The 23,644-nt window shown below is 40.1% G+C and overlaps 1 pseudogene; it reads right to left on the bottom strand.

Annotated features, from left to right (window-relative positions):
* Window positions 1-2,029: 2,029 nt before the first annotated feature.
* LOC113292086 lies at window positions 2,030-2,129 on the bottom strand (annotated as a pseudogene).
* Between the last annotated feature and the right edge of the window lie 21,515 nt (window positions 2,130-23,644).

The raw sequence follows: 23,644 nt of genomic DNA, 5'->3' as shown, positions 1-23,644 counted from the left end.
GATTATTTGCCTTGAAATATTATTGAATATGATTTTTATTTGAGTGATTGTGATCTATTTTGATGGAGTATGCTCAGTTTTAAGACTTTTGATGCTTCATACTTGGTATTTACAATTATTACTTTTGAAAATCTACTTGTTGCAATATTTTAGAATCAAATTAAACAAGAAAATTGCATAAATATAAGTATTGGTTTAATCACTTTGAACTTGGAAAATAGTGGAATCTTAGCCTCAGTGTTTATTTTAGTATTGATATCATCTTTGATTGAGTTTGCTATAATTTTTAGTGAGTTTTCTATTTTAATATTAGGATTTAAGTCTAACTAATATCCTTCACAAGTCTGAGAATCGAACCACTTTTACCACTATCTACAAATCACATCAATTTTTGGCGTCGCTGCCGGGGACTTGTTTTTAGGTTTTAGATTTATTTATTTTTTTATTATTTTTTTTTTGTTTTTATTATTTTTGTCTTTTTTTATGTTTTTGGGTATTTATCTTGTGTCTACAGGTTCTGGATCATAAAGAAAATTGAGCCAAGGAGTTTGGTGATTTCATAAAGACTTGGAGTTAAAGATTAAAGCAAAAAGAACAGAAAAGAAGACAATTTTATTTTTATTTTATTTTTTCAGACAATTTTAGTTTAGGGTTTGTTTATTTTATTTAAAAAAAAATTGTATTAGGGTTTATTATTTTTTGTAATTTTTCTTTATTTTTTTTGGACTTTTGGACTTTGGGACATTTTTTTTTATTACGCTACGGAAGGGTACTTTAAATATAAACTGTTTGCAGAGAAGGAGGACGATTACGATATTGTCTCTGCACCTTGGGTTCGTACACTAGACATCGGAGTCAGTGGCCCGAGTCGACTACAACCGATTTATCCTCCGTCTGGAACGGGAGGTAAGATTCTAAACACTCGCGAATCCCCTGTCAGCGAGTTACTGGACTCCTTCGTATGAAAATATGTTGAGGACTGAATACGGACATTTATTTTTCTAGTAAAGGGCAAGGCCTGGCCATACAAGATAAGGGTTCGGATTTCATCACCGTTCTCTTCTTGCCCGCTTTAGGAACACGTAACCTACGAGAACCTAAGCCTAAAATTTTGACTAGAACGAGACCGATAGGGTAACGAGCTTAACAGGAAAGTCATTCGAAAAATATTGGTTACTCTTTTAAGCATACTTCGAAGTTCTTGACGGTTTCTGTAAGTTCAATGCGTGACTGCGCCGCCTTGTAATACCGGTGAGGCCTTGGGTATCAAAGCTCCACCGAGATTCCCTCGCCTATATTCAAGTTACGTTAACTCGGATTGATTCCAGAGGGGTTTGCTTAAATTGTAACGAATTCCCGTTCGAAGGATTAGAAGCTGGTCTAGAAACAATCTAAGTGGAGCCATCATGCTTTTTGTTTGCTAGAAATCAATAGGTTTGATTTGGTTGAGTCGGCCTTGATCTGTGTTTGCTTACCCTTCCAATTTAGAAAATTCTATTGTATGCCTGAACGTAAAAGAGACGCACTAGGTAGATTTGTTAAAGAGAAACCTAGTAGTTCGAAGCGTCTCGATTACCTTAATCTAGAAAGTCCGGCTTTTGAAGAGTCTGTTTTTGAACGTTCTTTGACTGAGGAGAGAATCCTGTTGCTCCGATAGCGCCAGAAATGGCAACTTTGAAAGCTTTGTTGAATCCAACTAGGACTACCCGTCCTTCGTGTATTAAGTTAGCTGAAACGGAGGCACCCTATGAACTGAAACCTGGGACCTTACAGATGCTCCCAATCTTTTTAGGGAAAGAAAATGAAAACCCTTATTACCATGTTAGGGATTTTGAGGAAATTTGTAGTACTCTAAGAATTAGAGGCTTAGATGATGATGCTTTGAAACTTAGGTTATTCCCATTTTCCCTGAAAGATAAGGCCAAGTCGTGGCTGTATAGTTTGGACTCCGAGTCAATTGAGACATATGAACAACTTACATCTGCCTTTTTCAATAAGTTTTTCCCTAGGCACAAAACATCGTCTATTAGGACGCAAATATGCACATTTTCACAACAAGAGGGAGAATCTTTATATAGGTATTTGGAAAGGTTCAATGATTTATTATCCCAGTGTCCTCATCATGGTTTAGAAAAGGTTAGGCTAGTTCAGATCCTTTATGAGGGTTTAGATTATTCCACAACGACCATGGTTGAGTCTCTATGCACTGGTGGATTTGAAAACCAAACTGTTGATGCGGCGATGGAATTTTTTAATGAAATCGCCGAAAAAACCCAGCAATGGGAAAATAGTAGGGCCCCAGAAAACAATTCTTTTAAGTAGAGGAAACGTTAATAGGGTAGAAGGAGGCTATGAATCAGATGCCAAAATTGCTGCTATAGCAAAAAGGTTAGAAGCCTTAGAAGTGGGCCAGACTAGTGGTAGAGTGGAGCCTTTTTGGGAAGGCCAGAATATTGAAGAGCAGGCCAATGCTCTTTATAATAACACTAGATTTGATAACCGTCAAAAGATTGACCCATATTCAGAAACCTATAATCCTGGTTGGAGAAACCATCCGAACCTTTCGTGGTCTAAGGGCCAAAGTCAAGGTCAGTTTAGTAATTCTAATGCTCCCCCAGGTTTTGGCTATACTAAGAATCCTTCAGGACTAGCTCAGTTTCAGAATCAGTCAGATAAGAAAATCCTAAGTTTAGAGGAATCTCTCGCCTTGTTAACTCAGCAAACTGCAAAATTCCAGTTATCCGTAGAACAGAGTCTACAAGCTAGTAACAGGATAGGACAAGAAAATAGTCAGGCTATTTCCGAGTTAAAAACCCAGGTTGGTCTGATAAGTGATTCTTTGAGAGAAAAAGGTAAGTTTCCTAGTCAAACACAACCCAACCCTAGAGGAGTTCATGAATTAGGTGCAAAACCATCGAATCAATTGAATGTTGTTAGAACCCTTAGAAGTGGTAGAGTTGTAGACAATAAGGTAACCATGCCCGATAGTGAACATACTGTAGTTCACCCCTCAGGATCTCACCTCTCAGGACCAGTAGCTGAAGAGACTGATAAAGTTTCTGATGATGTGAATTCGGTTCCTGAAAGGTCTGATTTTAGGCCTAGAGCCCCATTTCCTCAGCTATTAGTACCAACAAAGAAGGAATCGAACTTTAATGACATAGTGGAGGTTTTTAAGCAAGTTACCATAAACCTTCCCTTATTAGATGCAATTAGGCAAATTCCTGCTTATGCCAAGTTCCTTAAGGATATGTGTACGCGAAAGCGAAAACTTAGCGTCCATAAGAAAGCCTTTTTAGCTAGTCACGTAAGTTCAATCATTCAGAACACCACAACTCCAAAGTACAAAGACCCAGGTTCTCCTACCATTGCTTGCACAATAGGTAACTTCCGGGTAGAAAAAGCTTTACTTGACTTAGGAGCCAGTGTGAACTTACTGCCATTCCATGTATACTTACAGCTAGGACTTGGTGAAATGAAACCTACTCAGATGACACTGCAGTTAGCTGATAGGTCTGTTAAAATCCCTCGAGGTGTTATCGAGGATGTTCTTATTGAGGTCGACAAGTTTATTTATCCAGTGGATTTCGTGGTCCTAGATACCCAACCTGTCCCTGACCCAGAGAACCAGATACCTGTGATTTTAGGTCGCCCATTTTTAGCTACATCTAATGCGATCATTAACTGTCGAATGGTGTGATGAGTTTATCTTTTGGAATATGACTATGGAGATGAACATTTTTAATGTCAGTAAGCAACCTCATGAGCTAGATGACACATGTGTTGAGGAGGTGAACATGATAGAAGCCTTAGTTCAGGAGTCATTACCAAACATCTTGTCTGAAGACCCATTAGAAAGTTGTCTATCCCATTTTGGTTTAGATTTTGACGACGATAGCACTATTGAACAGGTGAATGCTCTATTAGATTCTACCCCTGTGTTAGACACTGATAGATGGAAAGCTAGGTTCGAACCGTTACCAGTTTCTGAGACTACCCTAATTCCTTCTTTAGAAGAGCCCCCAAAGTTGGACCTTAAACCACTACCCGATACTCTAAAGTATGTGTTTTTAGGCCCATCTGAGACTTTACCTGTGATTGATTCTTCCAATTTGGATAGTGATCAGGAAAGTAGGCTAGTAAATGTACTTCAAGACAATAAGGAAGCTTTAGGGTGGACTATAGCAGACATTAAGGGTATAAGTCCTACTGTGTGTATGCATCAGATTCATTTAGAGGAAGACTCCAAACCTTCTAGGGAGATGCAACGTCGACTGAACCCTAACATGAAAGAGGTAGTTCGAAAAGAGGTGCTTAAGTTGTTAGATGCGGGTATTATTTACCCAATTTCAGACAGTAAGTGGGTCAGCCCTGTTCAGGTTGTCCCCAAGAAATCAGGTATCACTGTAGTCCAGAATGATAATAATGAATTAATCCCAACCCGAGTGACCACGGGATGGCGTGTGTGTATATGACTATAGGAAATTGAACAAGGTCACAAGGAAGGATCACTTTCCCCTTCCTTTTATCGACCAAATGCTAGAGCGATTAGCTGGACATAGTCACTATTGCTTCTTAGATGGCTACTCCGGTTATAATCAGATCGTTATTGCCCCAGAAGACCAAGAGAAAACCACTTTACCTACCTGTCCCTTTGGTACCTTTGCGTATAGACGCATGCCTTTCGGGCTATGTAATGCCCCTGCAACTTTTCAGCGTTGTATGATGAGCATATTTTCTGATATGGTAGAACGGTTCTTAGAGGTCTTTATGGATGATTTTTCAGTGTTTGGTTCATCTTTCGATGAGTGCTTGCATCATTTGACATTAGTGTTGACTAGGTGTAAGGAAAAAAATTTAGTGCTTAATTGGGAAAAATGCCATTTCATGGTTAAATCAGGAATTGTATTAGGGCACATCGTCTCTTCAAAGGGTATAGAGGTAGACAAAGCCAAAGTTGACCTTATTAAGACTTTACAGGTCCCAAAAACCGTAAAAGATATTAGGTCATTCCTAGGGCATGCAGGTTTTTACCGTCGATTCATTAAGGATTTTAGCTTGATTTCTAGACCTCTTTGCAATTTGCTTGCAAAAGATGTTAAGTTTGTCTTTGATGATGCTTGTTTAGAGGCTTTTGAGAAGCTTAAAACTTTACTCACTACTGCCCCGATAGTCCAGGCACCTAACTGGAACCTACCCTTTGAGATTATGTGTGATTCTTCAGATTATGCTATAGGCGTCGTTTTAGGACAACGAGAAAACAAATTACTTCATGTGATTTATTATGCTAGCAAAACTCTGAATGATGCCCAAATGAACTACACAACTACCGAGAAGGAACTTTTAGCCATCGTGTTTGCCTTGGATAAGTTTAGGTCCTACCTATTAGGTTCTAAGATCATAATCTATACAGATCATGCTGCTTTGAAATACCTTTTATCTAAGAAGGATACCAAACCTAGATTGATTAGATGGATCCTATTGTTACAGGAATTTTCCCCAGACATTAGAGACAAAAAGGGTGCAGAAAATGTAGTAGCAGATCACTTGTCTAGGCTAGTTGTTAGTTCCCCTAGTGATTCCCTTCCTATAAGGGATAGCTTTCCTGATGAACAATTGTTCTCTGTTTCCCAATCACCTTGGTATGCAAATATAGTGAATTATCTTGTTACTGGTCGAACCCCTCAACATTGGGGTAAGCAAGATCGTTCTAGGTTTTTAGCCGAGGTTAAGCATTTCTTTTGGGACGATCCTTATCTGTTTAAGTATTGTCCGGACCAGATTATTAGGAGATGTGTATCTGAGAGTGACCAGTCTAGTATTATCTCCTTTTGTCATGAACATGCATGTGGGGGTCATTTTAGTGCTAAGAAGACTGCTGCTAAGATTTTGCAGTGTGGATTTTACTGGCCTTCGTTGTTTAAAGATTCCCATAGTCATTGTGTTTCTTGTGAGCGTTGCCAGAAGTTAGGAACCATTTCCCGTAGAAATATGATGCCTTTGAACCCTATTTTAGTGATTGAGGTCTTTGATGTGTGGGGCATTGATTTTATGGGTCCATTTCCTATTTCGTTTGGTTATCTTTACATACTTGTCGCTGTAGACTATGTGTCTAAGTGGGTTGAGGCGGTTCCGTGTAGAACGAATGACCACAGGGTCGTAGTCCAGTTTTTGAAAGAGAATATACTTACACGTTTTGGTACGCCGCGAGCTATAATTAGTGATGGAGGTTCACACTTTTGTAATAGACCGTTTTCTCTTTTAATGAAACAATACGGTATTACCCATAAAGTAGCAACCCCATATCACCCTCAGACTAGTGGTCAGGTAGAGGTTTCCAATAGGGAAATTAAACGTATTCTATAGAAAACAGTTAATCCAAATAGGAAAGACTGGTCGTCGAGGCTTACTGATGCCTTATGGGCTTACCGTACTGCGTTTAAGACACCCATTGGAATGTCACCTTATCGTTTAGTGTTTGGCAACGCATGTCACCTGCCTGTTGAGTTAGAGCATTGAGCCTATTGGGCTATTAAGAACTTAAACTTTTCACTTGACAAGGCAGGAGCTCAAAGAAAGTTTCAGCTCAATGAGTTGGACGAAATTCGTAAGAGATGCATACGATAGTGCTAAGGAGTATAAGACCAAAATGAAACTTGTGCATGATAGGAATATTTTACGAAAGTCATCTTCTCCAGGTCAAAAAGTTCTTCTGTATGACACTCATTTGCATCTATTCCCCGGGAATTTGCGCTCTCGGTGGACCGGTCCTTTTGTGGTCCGTACTGTTTTTCCTCATGGCGCTGTTGAGATTGAGACACCAGATGGTAGTAGTTCTTCGAAGGTTAACGGTCAGCGATTGAAGCCCTTTTTAGAGCCTTTTCCTATATGTGATGTTGAGGAGGTCCCTCTGGAGGACCCTGTTTACCTTGATTGACCATCGAGGCGATTTTGTATGTTGTATAATATTTTTGTAGGTTTTTTGTTACACTTCACCCAGGTACTATCTTTCCGACTTCTCTCTTTAGTATTTCCTCTTGTTACTTATATTTTTGGTATTGTTCTTTGATTAGAAACATTGAGTACAATGTTAGATTTAAGTTTGGGGGTGGGGTAGAACTTTTTGTTACCTTTTCGTTGCAATAAATAAACTCCAGAGCCTAAGAAATTTATCCCTATTAAGGATGGCACTAACCAATCTAAGTGGATGGAAGCATTTTGGTTGTAGGAGTTGAGGAACCAATCTGACTAGATGGCAACATCTAAAGAGTCTATTCATAAAAGCACAGAGCTCAGGTGTTAGAAACAACATGATAGTTTCACCATATCTCGTTGAGTCCTTTTCACTTCTGTTTTTATTTTGTTTTATTTTTAAACTATGTTTCTCTAGGTGATTAGGTGGGGCTCACAATTCAAGTTGTTACCAATGCTAGGGTGAATTAGAGTGATTGAGATGCAAAAAAAAGGGAAAAAAAAGAGACCAGACCATCTGACCAACTGGAATAAATTCAATAAAGTCGACCACTGGAACCCTTGTATATGCCAGTTGTGTTGACCTAGAGTTAGGATTATCAATCACTGGTTCCCTTGTATATGTCAGTGTGTTGATATTAGTCAGACTAGTATCTCAGTCCATTAGGATATGTTCATTTTTGCGGAGGCCTTCAGACAGATATGAGAAACACCGTTCACCTAGTAAACATCAAAACCATCTATGTTTTTCTATATCCATATTCTTGATCTATCCATGTGATTAGTTTTGACTCCGGATATTGATGTCCATAGTGAGATTATCTGAGTAGAGCTCTGTCACTTCATATGAATTTTAGTATGCTTGAGTGCAAACTCGTGTACAACAATTGGAATTTCGCATCAGGGTACTTCCTCCTGTAGTCGATAAGTATGCCAACCAAGGAGCTTCTTTAGTGCCTTCCAAGGTTCTGTATAGATAACTAGGGTCTGGAGTAAAAAGGTTTTGTGGATATACCTCTGGTAAGCCCTCCGGAGACAACACTCCGCCACTAGGGACACCTAGGGGTTTAAAGGCTTATTGCATACGCTAAATGCAATCGACGATGCCTGCGACAGTGAGTTAGGATTTTCTTTCTATTTTATTTTTGCTCGAGGACTGGCAAATAATAGGTTTTGGGGTATTTGATAGACACATTTTTGTGTCCGATTTGTCTCGATTCTATATATTGTTAGGGTTCATTTTTGTACTTATTATGGTGTTTTATTTATTTGTAGGTATTTTTGGCTAATAAACATTTTTGGAAAAAATTGGCTCGAAAAGTTGTCGGAAAGCACCCGGAGGACATTTGCTATTCGGACTCTCACTTTGGATAAGGGGTAACCTAATTACTAAGGGGCATCCCATTTCCAGGCAGTTGCTAATCGTACCCCTACTCTGGATAAGGGGCAACCATCTTCAACATTCAAAAAAAAATTGGCGGGAAAAAAGTGCAGTTAAAGAGCGGTTTTGGCAATCGTGATTTGGAGGAGTTTGAGGTCGATTAAACCTCTGATTTTCATAGGATAGACTCCTTATGGGTCTAGGAATCTGATATGGGTGTTTAAATCGATTAGATTGGGCTCAATCGACAGATTTTTCTCAAACAAGAAAATATGGATAGTCACGTGTGTGACCTGTTTTAGGGAATTTTAGAGTGATTAAAACGCTGTAAACCTTCCCACAGATTTGTATCTATCTAAGGAAGAGTTTAGAATAAAAAGGAAAGCTCAGAAACGCGTAGAAATCCTAAAACAAAAAATTGTCGCAACTTGGCCATGAAGAGAAGGAAAGAGATTTTGGAAGATTTGGGAGAGATTTAATCGATATTTTTGATATAAATAGATGTCTTGGGTCATATAAAAGAGGTGTCGAGAGTTTGGGAACCTAAGGAGAGCCAGAGAAGAAGAAATCAGAGCTTTACCAAACTCTGTTTCTGCTGCTGCTGTTGTTGAAGAAGAAGAACGCGAAGAACATTGACCCTCGGTAGACAGTCGCAGAAAAGTGTCGTTGTTTAACAGCTGAAGAACATTAAGCTGTTCAGGGCAGTCTTATTCTAGGGTCTTAAAATCAGCGACAAAGCAACAGTTTTTCTGTAACAGTTCCATTGTAACAGCTGTTTTGCAACACCAATACACTGTTGCAAACAGTTTGTGTTATTACTTTTCACTCTTTTAATCATCTTTTGAGCAACAAACACATATTTTGAGATCATGATTAATATGAGGAGCTAAACCCCATTGCTGAGGCGATAGAGGAAGCTATTTTTCCAACAAAAAGTGGTATATTCTATTTTATCTTTTTATTTGCAATAATTATATGATTATTTGCCTTGAAATATTATTGAATATGATTTTTATTTGAGTGATTGTGATCTATTTTGATGGAGTATGCTCAGTTTTAAGACTTTTGATGCTTCATACTTGGTATTTACAATTATTACTTTTGAAAATCTACTTGTTCCAATATTTTAGAATCAAATTAAACAAGAAAATTGCATAAATATAAGTATTGGTTTAATCACTTTGAACTTGGAAAATAGTGGAATCTTAGCCTCAGTGTTTCTTTTAGTATTGATATCATCTTTGATTGAGTTTGCTATAATTTTTAGTGAGTTTTCTATTTTAATATTAGGATTTAAGTCTAATTAATATCCTTCACAAGTCTGAGAATCGAACCACTTTTACCGCTATCTACAAATCACATCAGCGATCCCCCATTTATAACTATTTGATGAAAGGAGATCTCCCGCGAGATATTAAGAGGCAAATAAAATTAAAAGCAAGTCTACGGAAGATCGTATTTGGGTCTGATGATGAGATGCTTGTCGCAGAAGGAGGGGATAGAAATCATGAAATCAATTCACTATGGGGACGCTGGTAACCATAGCGGAACCAGGTCACTAGCTCTCAAAACCAGGACGCAAGGGTACTTTTGGCCATATATGCACAAAGACGCGAAGGATATCTCCACGAGGTGTGAAGCCTGTCAAAGATTTGGGAAAAGGATACATGCACCATCCACGAGCTTAAAATCGGTATTGAGTGTATATCCCTTCGCCATGTGGGGAATAAATACCGTGGGACCATTTGTAATCGGGACAAAGCAAAGGAGGTACCTGATAGTAGCAACGGATTATTTCACGAAATGGGTGGAAGCCAAATCCCTACAATACACGAGAGATGGTGACGTGCACGATTTCATCCTGGAGCATATTATTTGTAGATTTGGAATACCAGTCATGATCGTTTCGGACAATGAGAAACAATTTGAAGGAGAAAATGTAAGAATGTTATTCAATGCATTCAAAATTCAATCCGGGAAATCAACTCTGTTATTCCCACAGAGCAACGGGCAAGCGGAGGATACAAACAAGACGCTAGCAACAACATTGAAGAAAAAGTTGGACGGTCATCATAAGGGATGGTGTGAGCAGATCCCAAACATGTTATGGTCATATAGAACCACCAGGCGAGATGCAACGGGAATGTCACCCTTTTGTTTGACATATGGAGCTGAGGCGGTGCTGCCTGCCGACGTCATCCTTCCAACCATGAGAAGAGGAGCATGGGAGAAAGGGCTAAACTCGGAATTGATTCTAGCAAAGTTAGACGACCTCGAGGAAAACAAGGAAGTTGCGTTACAACATATGGTAAATTATCATCAGAGGTTGTCAAGGGAGTATAAAAAAAGAGTAAAACCCCGAAGCTTCGTACCTGGAGAGCTTGTACTACGAGAAATACCCCCATACCAAAGGGGATCAGGAGGAAAGCTAGAGCCCACGTAGGAAGGCCCTTATATCGTGAAAAGGGTAGTTGGCAATGGGCCATACGAGTTGGCAGATTGCGAAGGAAAGGGCACAGATGAAGAAGGGAATATAATATATGGTGAGATCGATAGGCGAGACCGAAAACTGGATCATCCCTGGAATCCAGTGTATATCAAGAAGTACTACCCATGAATGTAATTGAAAATGCAGAAAATGCAATAAATGTGTAGAATGGAGTTTATTAATGAAATATCTCTTCCATAATCAACTTATACAGGAGCAAGGTCTTTGAAATAAGCAAACAAAACTCACGAGATAACTAAAGAGAAATAAGACCTCACATTAGGAGGCAAATAAGATTCATAAAATAAACAGTTTCTAGGGAAACTTAAAACCTTCGCCTAGGAAGGCTGAGAATCCATGGCATGCACCCTAGTTCGCATGAAAGTGCAAGAGGCAAGACCTAACGCATGTCGTGAACAAATCTCAGAGAGATAATCTAGGGGCAATGATAATACTTATCTGCTGAGGGTCCCTTTTTATGATGGCCTTCAGTAAGGGGTGCAGAAATATGACCAAGGCGCCGACGTATTCGGTTGAGCTGCGGGTTCCTGAGACGTCTGGAGCGTTACCGGCCATATCCCTATGGAGAGTATTGGCTACGATGCACTCGATCCCAAAGAAACCTCACTTAGAGTGTGGCTTTGTAACCCCAAGCCATATCGGCGAAGGTGATAAGAAGTCACGAAAATAACTGAATGTCGTAATAACTGGATGGGAGGAGACCAACATGCATGTTAGGGTTAACCTCCTTGAAGGGGAAATCAGGGGGAATATAAAGGGATGAAACCCTCCAGATTAGGGAGCTATGTGACCAAAAAAGACGACAATGTCATGGGGCTAATGTTCATGGGAATAGCTAGGCCTGTCGCATTGTCGCGGAGAAAAATAAAATAAATGTTAAGACGAGGTAGATGGATTATTATTCGCAAGGATAATAAGCGTCTGATACTTCGTCGAGTTAAGATCCTTCAAAAAGGATGAGGCACAATAAGACCTTAACTAAGAGGCGCAATAAGACCTCGTAAAGTCACAAGGAAAACACAAATTTTCTCAAACCCAGCAAGGAAGTTGAAATAGGAAATAGCAAGGACTAAGCATGAAATTTGGCTTGCGCAACATTGTCTTGATTAGATAATGCTCAATAAGAGCAAGAGGAAAGTATATACTTTTACATTTTATGTTCTTATTGAGCATTATCCTCACAAGACTCAGTTTTCCAAAGTATATACTTGGTACGAAGGCAAAGGCACGAGATAAAGGCAAACACAAAGCACGAGATAGAGGCAAACACAAAAGTACAAGGAAGAGGCAAATACATTATTTACATACAAATAGTCTGCCCCCAAGATTGGGAGCGTTCAGCCGAAGTAAAAGCTAAGGCTACAACATTAGAAAAGTTCAAAAGGTCATGCATCCTCGCGGGAATCATCTTTATGATCCTTGTCGGTTTCGGTATCCTCGCGGGAATCATCTTCACGATCCTCTTCGGTATCGGTATCCTCGACAGTAGGAGACAATTCATTAATGGTAGGAATTGATTCTTTGGCAGCAGGTTCAGGCTCATCATCAGAAAATTCTTCAAGATCCATAGAAACGCGAGGAATGCCTTGAGAGTCACAGAACTCATTAAAAAGCCTGACCTTCTCGTCCTGAGCAATTCTGCGAAGACGCTTTGCAATCAGGGTTGCGTCCTTCACCATCTGATCGAGATCCTCATGCAAATACTGAATGTCCTCTTGGAGAGTGGAAACTTGTTGGAAAGATTTTCATTTTCACGGGATAAAAGAGAGACCTGATCCTTAAGCTCTTACTCACTTCCTGAGGAATGAAGGAGTTAAACAGGTAAGTTATCACCAAGAGAAAGACAACGCCAAAGTGACAAAGAAAGGGAAACTCACGGCGAAGATCAGACGAGATTTTCCTCTCTTCTACAAGCTACTCCTCTAGGTGGAGAATACGAGCACTAGACTTTTTCACCAATTCACGAGACTCCCGAAGCTCCACGAGATGATCCATGCTGCGATGTTGCTCCTAAAGATGAAAGATCTGATTTAAAATTCCGCGAAGTATTACAAGGGGAAAATAAATGTTAAACGCATGTCAAAGACTCACCAAACCCATCATGGCAGAATGTTACTCCAGAGAGAGATTCAAAGAAGCATTCAAAATAAATGATTGATCTTCAGCCAAAAAATCGTTAAAACTGAGGGAAACCAAAGATTCGGTAGCCTCAGACCTTAAGGAATAATCTCCGCGAGTTGAAACAAAAATCTCCCTTAAAAATTTCAGGTTAGTAAGAAGATTAGGCTCCCCCACTTCGGTAGCTTGCCGACCACCTCTAGACGAAGTGGGTTCGGGAAAAGGGGCACTATGCGAGGGGATAGTCTCGCAAGATGAGCGAGGTTGATGATGATGATGAGAGGGATCAGGGCGAGGTAAGACTGAGGAATGGACTCGGGTCTGGCCGTCCACATCCAAGCCGTGACGGCGACGCTGTGAGGTGCAAAAGGTGGGAGGATCGTCCTGAAATGCATGAGGTTAAAGGATAACGCGAGAAGAAGAAAGCAAATTAAGGAAGAAAGGGATACCTGGGAAGTAGTAGAAGAAACCCCAGAACGTTGGAGTTTCCTCAAATTATTAGCAGGACCATCTGTTGCTTGAGGCTCATTCTCCTAAAAATGGGAGGTTAGGAATCGACGAAAACAACGACCAAAAGGGAGGCCACGAGATACGAACTTGTGCTTGAACTGATTTTTTAGAGCGGTTCTTCAGCATACCAAGCGGGGGAAGAGGATACTGAAGAAGGAAAAAGGATATTAGGAGACAATAAAATAAAAGGAAATGAGACCAAAAGAAGATAAGACTAACCTCGTTGGGCATCTTATGCCAGCGAAATCGACCCTCATCATACGCCGCGAGATGGGCATGTTGAGGGAGAGGACCAGTGAGAGAAGCCCCATTCTCGTCGAGATCCCACACCAGAGGACCTTTGGCTATCAAAGGAAACACCGTCCAATCCTCATCACTATAAAGACGAAAATACTTGTTTCGTTTCATACCAATAGGATCAACATCCAAAAGAAGGACCTTGGACGGGTCAGCCAAAGTTTTACGAGAAATCTTGACGCCCCACTCCTGATAGGCTCTCGTGGTCATATCCTGGCCAGTGTAGTTCGCAGAGAAAGATTCAATGTTGTAATCCGCGGGAATGAAACTTTGCACCAAGAGTGGAATCTGGGAAATATCGCCATTGGACCTTCTAACGAATTCATTAGCAAGATGGATGGAATTTCCACTCAATTGATAAACGCCTCGCTGAAGCTTGACTAGGATTTCATAAAAAAGAGGGTTCTTCGAGTCATACAAGGGAAAAGAAAGACCCGCTCTCGGTTGACCAGCGGTGATCAACATCTTTGTAGAAGACCAAGTTTCCGTTTGAATCCATAGGTGATTTAATTCCATGAATTTGGTTGCGGTAATAGGAGGAGAAACGGAGGAATCAATCGCCAGAGAGAGAGAAATACCTAACTTCTGAAGATCGATTTTAAATTCCTCATAAGTCGTGGATATAGTAAATTGGGGACTTCCTTGGGAGCCATTGGGGAAGAACGAAATGAAACCTAAGTTTATAGAAGACAGGAAAAGGAAGAGAAGAAGGTAAAGGTTATAAGAGGATGAAAAAAAGGGTATTTATAGAGATGACCGGTCAAACCAAGCTACCCAGGATCGAAGCATACGAACCGGTGATTAGCGGTTACACGATAAAAAGGACCACGTGGAGATCATTGATGGGGAGGAGTGGCGGTTATCTAACTTCAGACGGTTCTTATTCTTCTTTCCATACGATAGAAAAGAATAAGAAAAGGCAAAATGTAGATACCAAAATATGGATCACCACGTGGACATAGGGAAGACGCGAGAATCCGTCTTGAAGATCCTGTACCGTGTCACGAAATTTTTTGTCAGTGACTTGTCAAATCAAGTCAGAGTCACCATTATTGACAAGTTGACGAGGTAAAAGCTATGTGCGAGATAGTGTTTCATCACGAAGTAAGCTCCGAGAGGAACATGGGTTATGAAGGATCCATGGAGTACCCTACAAGATATCCGCCGCGAAGTAGAAAAGTACGAAGTAAGATTACTTGGCTGAGAAGACAAGCCACGAAGTAGATAAATTATGGAGCAAGAAAAGAGACAGGTGTCCCGACAAGCCCATGTGAAGTTAGCGAAAGAAGGGGAAAAACTTTATGGAAAACGGTATGGACGAAGTGTAAAGCGCCCCTTCGAGAACGAGACGAGATAAAATGAGATGTGATCCATTAGGGTTAGATGGCCTATAAATAGAGGTCCTGGGGCAATGTATGAGGGATAGGAATTTTGGAGAGTGGGACAGCTTAACCTAGGGAGAGAGATTAAAGTTTCCTTGTATTCAAGAACTTGTATCTTTGTTACTTTGAATGATTCATCAATAAGATTTTTCGGTGCTTGCATTACTTAATATGTCTTAGATCTAGGTTACTGTCACTTTGAGTGTGCTACTGGATTTCCAGTAGTTACACAAGGCCTGACCGAAGTTTGACTTGGGCATATTTAGTAATCCTAGTGTTCCAGACCACACGCATACTTCGCACACTTGAACAAAGCGCAGTTGCTATTTGCAACCTACACTTTTCGGTTGCAAAACTAGCAACGTGAGGATGTCGTTGTAAAATATTCGCAACGAAAATTAGCAACTGAAAATTAGCAACATCGCTAATGTTGTTGCTAATCTGAGTTGCGAATTCCTTAAAATGGTGTAGTGGGAGCATTCTATGGATTTGTATTTGTATAGACGATCAGATGCACGAAGCAATCTACAAATTTGTATATGTATATCTCATCAGATGCGCGGAGCAACCTGTAACTTTATATATGTATAGCTCATCATATGTGCCGAGCAACCTATGTATATGTATGGATCATCAAATGCGCGTGTAAGCTTTTTTTATGTCAGCCGGAATCAACCCATAGCCTTTTATATGTCAGCCAACCGGATGCGTGGAGCAACCTGTAGCCGTGTATTTGTATGTCAGTCGATCGGATGTGCGGAATAACCCGTAGCCGTGTATTTGTATGTCAGCCGACCGGATATGCGAAGCAACCCTGTCGTTTGTATTTGTATGTCAGTTGACCGGATGCGTGGAACATCCTGTAGTCATTTGTGTTTGTATGTCAACCGACCATATGCGAGGAATAACCCGTAGCTGTTTGTATTGCGGACTCTGGGGACCATATTTCATTGGTGCCTAGAGCATGTAACTAGAATTTTTGTTGCATGGACGATCATGAATTTCAAGGCAAGAAGATATTAATGCTTAGTAAAATTAATAAAGTGACAAACCTACACATGCAAATAGGTGACGTATTAAAATTTTATAAATCGCAAATACCAATATTCAAAAAGCTTTGATTATACTAAAGTATACAGGATGGACGCGTACAATCATGATGGCAAGGTTCTACCATATCTTGCGCGCTAGGGGAAAGTGTAACAGATACAAGCATATTGCTACGTGTATATGCATTCGTAATGTTGGAAATCATGTTATTCTACCTTTGTAAGTAAGCATAATTACCCAAATGAGAAAAGTTTATGGTGGCGTACATACATCATCATGTGTGCGGTATGGGTAGGAGTACACAATCCTAAACACTTTAACTAGAGGAAGATGAATTATCGCAGGTACATTTTTCTAAAAGTTTCTTTTGGCGGTAAATAAATCAAAAGCATTCAATGCGCCGACATGTCCACGAGTGAAATGAGTATATATGGGTAACCAAAATTCATCGAATAATACAAGCATTATACAATTTAGCTAGCGCAGTATGAGAGTGTTCAAGTGACGTGAGGCGAGGTGGGATTCAAGGTATGCAAAATGAGGTAAAAAGAACAAGTGCTGATGATGTGTTACTTAAACAATGTTAGCGGGTGAAAATATAAATAGGCTCGACAGCCTAGTCCTAACTAGGGCTGTTCATGGTCGGTTTTGGTTTGGCAGAAGCCAAACCAAAACCGAAACCAATACTATCAGTTTCTAAAAATCTAAACCAAACCAATCTATTAACCATTGGTACGATTTTCAAATGATTCCGGCCGGTTTCGGTTTGTCCCAGTGGATTTTGGTTAACCAATAATTATGTCAAACGATTCAAACCAAAAAAAAAATTACACAAATTTACAGACAAAAAAAATAAATAAAAAAAATATCAAGAATAGTTAAAGCTTACTCTAAATCTAGAGATCAAAGAAGATATATAATATATCTTAATTTAGTTATTGACAAACAAAAAAGAAGGAACAAGGGAAGAAGAAAGTCGAGTAGCAGCAGTGGCTGCTGTAGTTAGGGGTGGAGAAGGGAGCGACTGAGAGAAGGAGAAAGAGAAAGAGGGAGAGTATCATAATAAAATATTAGATTTAGGGTTTCTATTTATCCTCTAAATCAATGGGTAGAATATAATACTTGTAAATCAAGTAAAAAACTAAGTTTAAAAATTAATCGGTTTTCCAATGGTTTTTGGTTCGGTTTTAGAGGTCAAACCAAACCAAAACCAACACTATCGGTTTTCCACTTTCTACACCATAACCAATCCATTAGTAAATGGTTCGGTTTGGTTTCTTCCTAATTGGTCTGGTTCGGTCCGGTTCCAGCGGAAAACCGAAACCATGTTCAGCCTTAGTCCTAACCATAACACACCAATTCCCAAAAGAAGAGAGTTATATAGAGAGAGAAATAGGAGAGAGCCCATTTCTCAAATACTATTTTCTTTTCCTTTCATAGCTTTCCTTTTTCACCTTCCTTAAAACACATGTCTTTTTTTCTTGTTTATTATAAAAATATCATTCCTTCGTTAATAAGCTAGATTTGACTCCTTCGCCAACAACCTTGTACTCTCTTTGACCTCTTCCTTCTCTTTATTACCCCTGGATATTACGTTTAGGATCGAACCGAGACTCCTTACTTAGGCCGGATCGAGTCCCCCAATCCCTTTATGGACCTGGGCTTATAAACCATGTAATGACCTTCTAGCCCAAGTAGTAAATTTGCATGTATCAACAACAGCCATTTTCAACTTCAAAGCATACCTTCTACACCGAAAACTTCTCATAGTGATCATTTTTCGATCTCAAACTCCTCGATTTTAATCTTTCAATCTCAAACACCTCATTAATTTCACCTTAATCTTAGTAAAAAAATCTCAAGAAAATGGAAACCCCATGGGAAACAAGAAATAATTCATCACAAAGAGTTTGTGGTTCAAAGTTTAGTTTTGATGAAGATTAAGCTATTTGCAGAGCTTACGTAGCATTTACACTTGATCCAATCAATGGCGTTCAACAACCACATCATACGCTCTAGGGTAACATTTTCATACAATTTTGTCAGGAAACTGGGAATAAAAAAAACGTGATGCTCCCGGGTTGTCAAGTCATTTGAATACAACTTAGAAAAGACCTGAATAGTTTGGTAGATTTAATGATGCAAACGACCTGACAATGGTGATACTGATGTCGGTGTGAAATGTTACATTTAAAATTGTTGAATTGATTTTGAAATCTTTTATCAATTTGTTGTAATAGATAATTTATATATTGGTAAATCTGCACCAAAGGAAAACTCGAGACGAATGACAAAGAAAAAGAGGTTCGAGTTTCAAGAACAAAGCATGCTTTCACATCCTTAGAAAATTGAACTGATATAATCCAGATTTGTTGGATGGATATGATGTACCAAAGGAATCTCCTTACGAGACCATTGGATCCCAACATAGTAATAAATCCCAATGTGGTGGATCCCAATATGGTTCTCAAGGTTCTCCTAATTCTTCACCAGAAAGAAACTCATACCCTCACCCCCATTACTGGTGGATAAGAACATGGTAATTTAAATATGAATGTTAATGGAAGAGATGATAAATGGGAAGGAGCAGGTGTGAAAAAACACGTGTTATGTAGTAAACTGACTCAGGCCTCCAGGCCAAACCATCACTCATTTTCATTTCCTCTTGTGATGTGATTGTAGATAGTGGTAAAAAGAATTCAATTCTTAGACTTGTGAAAATTTGGTTTCATAATTTAATTTCTAGTGATAAAATAATAAGTAAACAAAATATGATAACAAGATTAAGAGATCACCGAGACTCGGGGTTCCACAATTAATCATATTCAAATGGTTCAAATAATGATTCATAAAAGTTCTGTCTCTTTTATGGACTCTTTTCTTTGCCAAAAATAGATTTTGTAAAACATTAATTGTAAATCATAAGAATAACGCATCAAAATCTCTAAATCTAAGCATACATCATCAAACAAAATCACAACTAATTAATAAAAATCTCGAAAAGTCAAAATAATCAATTATAATTACCAATCAATGTGGAACATGGCCTCCTCCGTCATCCCAGTGATGGGGTTTAGCTTATTAGGCTTAAAACACTCTCAAAGGATGGAATCATAGCTCAAACCTTCTTGTGAAGAAGAAAATAATCAAAAATTAATAACTTAGTGAATCTACAACGTTTATTAGTGTTGCAAAATCCATTGTTACAATGATATGTGAATCTTCGAGAAACGACAATCTTTCTCTGCTATAGATTTGTAATTTTTCTATGCAATGTTATGATCTTGATCCTCTTCTTCTTATACACCAGCAAAATACTTTTCTGCAACTCCTTTTGTTCGTCTACGTAGTCTCCCAATTCTCCCTGCTGGTGCCCCCAACTCCCGATGATCATCTCTGAACTCTAACAACCTTTTATATACACAATAACCCCATATTTCTCGATTAAATTTTCGAAAAATAATTCTTTTTATCCCTCGGCCAAGTCACGAATAATTCTTTATTTATCCTCTCTACGCATCTCTGCAGTCAAGACTCCTTCCAAATATAGAGTACGACCAATATAGAGAAGATATCTTCCCTTTTATCCACGAAATCTTCCAAGAACAATAACCCGATAAAAACTCTGCCTTGTTTTTTTCTAAGTGACATTTGATCCCTTCTTTTTCGAATCTGGCACGATTACCTCTCCTGTTTAACCTAACTGGATATTCCCAATCAAACTGCGACAAAAACTCCGATCAAATCTCGTCCAAAATCATTCCATTTAAGTACGCAGAAAACTGGAAATCTTCCTGCCAAAATTGTTTAAACGTGAGGAAAAAAGGGGAACCCCTATCCAAAAGTTGGGCGCCTTTAATTACTAAGTGTCTTTCGTAATTTTCTGGGTGCCCACAATAATTCCCTAGGGTGCCTTTATAATTTCTTTTTGGGTGCTTTGAACGCTTCTCCGGGTGCCTTCAATAATTCCTCCCGGGGGTGCAAATAGCATTTTTCGAGCCAATTTTTCCACACATATTTATTTCTCTAAAAAATCTACAAAGATATAAAATAACAAAATAAGTACTAACAATTTGGGTTGCCTTCAGTAATTCCTCCCGGGGTGCAAATACCACTTTTCGAGCCAATTTTTTCACACATGTTTATTTCTCCAAAAATGTCTACAAAGACATAAAATAACAAAACAAGTACAAAATGGGTACTAACAATGTAGAAAATCAAGACCAAAAGAGACATATATATATATAAATGCATCTATCAAATACCCTCAAATTTATTATTTTCTAGTCCCGAGAAAATCTAATCTACATAATAAAAATCCTAACTCACTATCGCAGGCATCACGATTTCAGTTAGCGTGTGAAACAAGCCTTTAAATCCCTAGGAGGCCCTAGTGACCGAGTTATAATCTCGGGAGGGTTTACAAGAGGTGTACCCACAAAGCCTTTTACTCCAAACTGTATCTACCTATGCAGAATATAGGAACGTCACTAAAAATCTCCTTAGTTGGCATCCTCTCATTAACTACATGAGGAAGTACCCTGATTGTGAATACCAATTCATATATAAGTGACAGAACTCTACTCAGATAGTCACACTATGGACATTAATATCCGGAATTAAACAAATAATATGAATAAATTAATAAGGTGGATATACAGATAGATGGTTTGCGATATTGACTAAGGTGAACAGTGTTTTTCATATATGTCTTAAGGTCACTTCCAGGATGAACAGATGAATCCTAATAGATTGAGATACTGTCGGGTGATGCAGCACATTCCATTTCAATCACAAACGTAGCATAAAAGCTACATGTGTTTCTCTGTTTCCTAGTTTTGGTATTTCTTTTTATGTTTAAGAATTCTATGTTTATTAAAATTATTTAATTAGATTCTTAGTCGGTTGGTTAGAGCCTATTGTTTGAGGGTGAAAACGATTTCTGCTGATTTCGGTAATTTCGTGTGTGTGGGTGAGAAATGATTCTAAACCCTAAATAATGTACTTCACGGGAGTACTTTGATTCGAGAGATCAATCTGTACAAATACGGCCTAAACCAAGAAATGGCTGTTCCAGACTTGCTTCGGTCACAAAGTGAAGGAGAAGGGTTAATCTTAGGGAGGGAATCGAAGAGAGTGTTGAAGCCAGAATAGTTGATTCTGAAGGTGTGGTTGTTTTACGACTTGTATCAGAAGGTAAAGTTGGATAGCCAAAATGGAAATCTACCAGGTGATTTCTGAATGTTGTATATTTTTCTCCTGACCAAAACTTGTCTTTGGTGGAAATAGGTGAGACCTATTTATACAAGTCGTAATAAAACGTACCCTGGCCTCGTAAGAAGTGGAAGCGATTGAGTGGTGTAAGAAAATGGTAACGGGTAACGCCTGGAATTGATGTTTCCATAATGAGGATACGTTTCACCATTATTTCTTGCCATTACTCACTGCCTCACTCTTATGACACTTTCTTGTAACGGGCGTTTTGCACGCCGCACGCGGTAAGCCGTTAGACCGATATCCTGGTGAGCAACCCCCAGTTTGTGACATGTTTTGATGTCTCGAGTGTTTTCATGGAAAACGTGTAGCATGTTGCTATTTGTTTGGTGGCGCGGCCAAAGGATTTGGCGTTGTGGCCAAATTAGGGTTTGGCGCCGTGACCAAAGAATTGGCATCGTAGACAAGTTGGTGCCGTGACCAATGAGTTGGCACCATAGCCAAGTTGGTGACGTGACCAGAGACTTGGCACTGTAGCCAAGTTGGTGCCGTGACCAAATAGTTAGGGTTTGGCACAAACCGTGGAATTCGGCATTGCGGCCAAAAGTTGCCACAAGTTTGGTGACAAACTTGTACGGCTGAGATATGCATCTCAGGAGGAAGGGTGGCCGTTGATCGTGGCTACCTTTCATTTGGCGGCCAGCAACATGGTGGCATGGCCGGCATGGCTCGTGCATGCTTTAGGCGCGGACAAATTAGGGTTTGGCAAAAACTGTAGAAATTAGCATTACGGCCAAAAGTTGCCACAAGTTTGGTGGAGAACTTGTACGGCTGAGATTTGCATCCCAGGAGGAAGGGTAGTCGTTGATCGTGGCCACCTTTCGTTTGGCGGCCAGCGACATGGCATGGACGGCATGGCTCGTGCATGCTTTAGGCGCGGCCAAATTAGGGTTTGGCACAAACCGTGGAATTTGGCATTGCGGCCAAAAGTTGCCACAAGTTTGGTGGCGAACTTGTATGGATGAGATCTACATCCCATGAGGAAGGGTAGTCGTTGATCGTGGCTACCTGTCGTTTGGCGGCCAACGACACGGTGGCATGGCCGGCATGGCTCATGCATGCTTTAGGCGCGGACAAATTAGGTTTGGCACAAACCGTGGAATTTGGAATTGCGGCCAAAAGTTTCCACAAGTTTGGTGGCGAACTTGTACGGCTGAGATCTGCGTCCCATGATGAGGGGTAGCCGTTGATCGCGGCTACCTTTCGTTTGGCGGCTAGCGACATGGTGGCATGGCCGGCATGGTTCGTGCATGCTTTAGACGCGACCAAATTAGGTTTTGGCACAAACCGTGGAATTTGGCATTGCGGCCAAAAGTTGTCACAAGTTTGGTTGCGAACTTGTACGGCTGAGATCTGCATCTCAGGAGGAAGGGTAGCCGTTGACCGTGGCTACCTTTCATTTGGCGGCCAGCTACATGGTGGCATGGCCGGCATGGCTCGTGCATGCTTTAGGCGCGGAAAAATTAGGGTTTGGCAAAAACCGTAGAAATTGGCATTGCGTCCAAAAGTTGCCACAAGTTTGGTGGCGAACTTGTACGGCTGAGATCTGCATCCCAGGAGGAAGGGTAGTCGTTGATCGTGGCCACCTTTCGTTTGGCGGCCAGCGACATGGCATGGCCGGCATGGCTCGTTCATGCTTTAGGCGCGACCAAATTAGGGTTTGGCACAAACCGTGGAATTTGGCATTGCGGCCAAAAGTTGCCCCAAGTTTGGTGGCGAACTTGTACGGATGAGATCTGCATCCCATGAGGAAGGGTAGTCGTTGATCGTGGCTAGCTTTTGTTTGGCGGCCAGCGACATGGTGGCATGGCCGGCATGGCTCGTGAATGCTTTAGGCGCGGCCAAATTAGGTTTTGGAACAAACCGTGGAATTTGTCATTGCGGCCAAAAGTTGTCACTAGTTTGGTTGCGAACTTGGACGGCTGAGATCTTCATCCCAGGAGGAAGGGTAGCCATTGATCGTGACTACCTTTCGTTTGGTGGCCAGCGAATGGTGGCATGGTCGGAATGGTTCGTGCATTCTTTAAGCGCGGCCAAATTAGGGTTTGACACAAACCGTGGAATTTGGAATTGTGGCCAAAAGTTACCACAAGTTCGGTGGCGAACTTGTACGACTGAGTTCTGCATCTCAGGAGGAAGGGTAGCCGTTGA

The sequence above is a fragment of the Papaver somniferum genome, chromosome 6 (genome assembly GCF_003573695.1).
Source record: "Papaver somniferum cultivar HN1 chromosome 6, ASM357369v1, whole genome shotgun sequence".
NCBI lineage: Eukaryota > Viridiplantae > Streptophyta > Magnoliopsida > Ranunculales > Papaveraceae > Papaver > Papaver somniferum.
The sequence above is the reverse complement of the archived record's forward strand: the minus strand, read 5'-3'. Positions and strand labels throughout refer to the sequence as shown.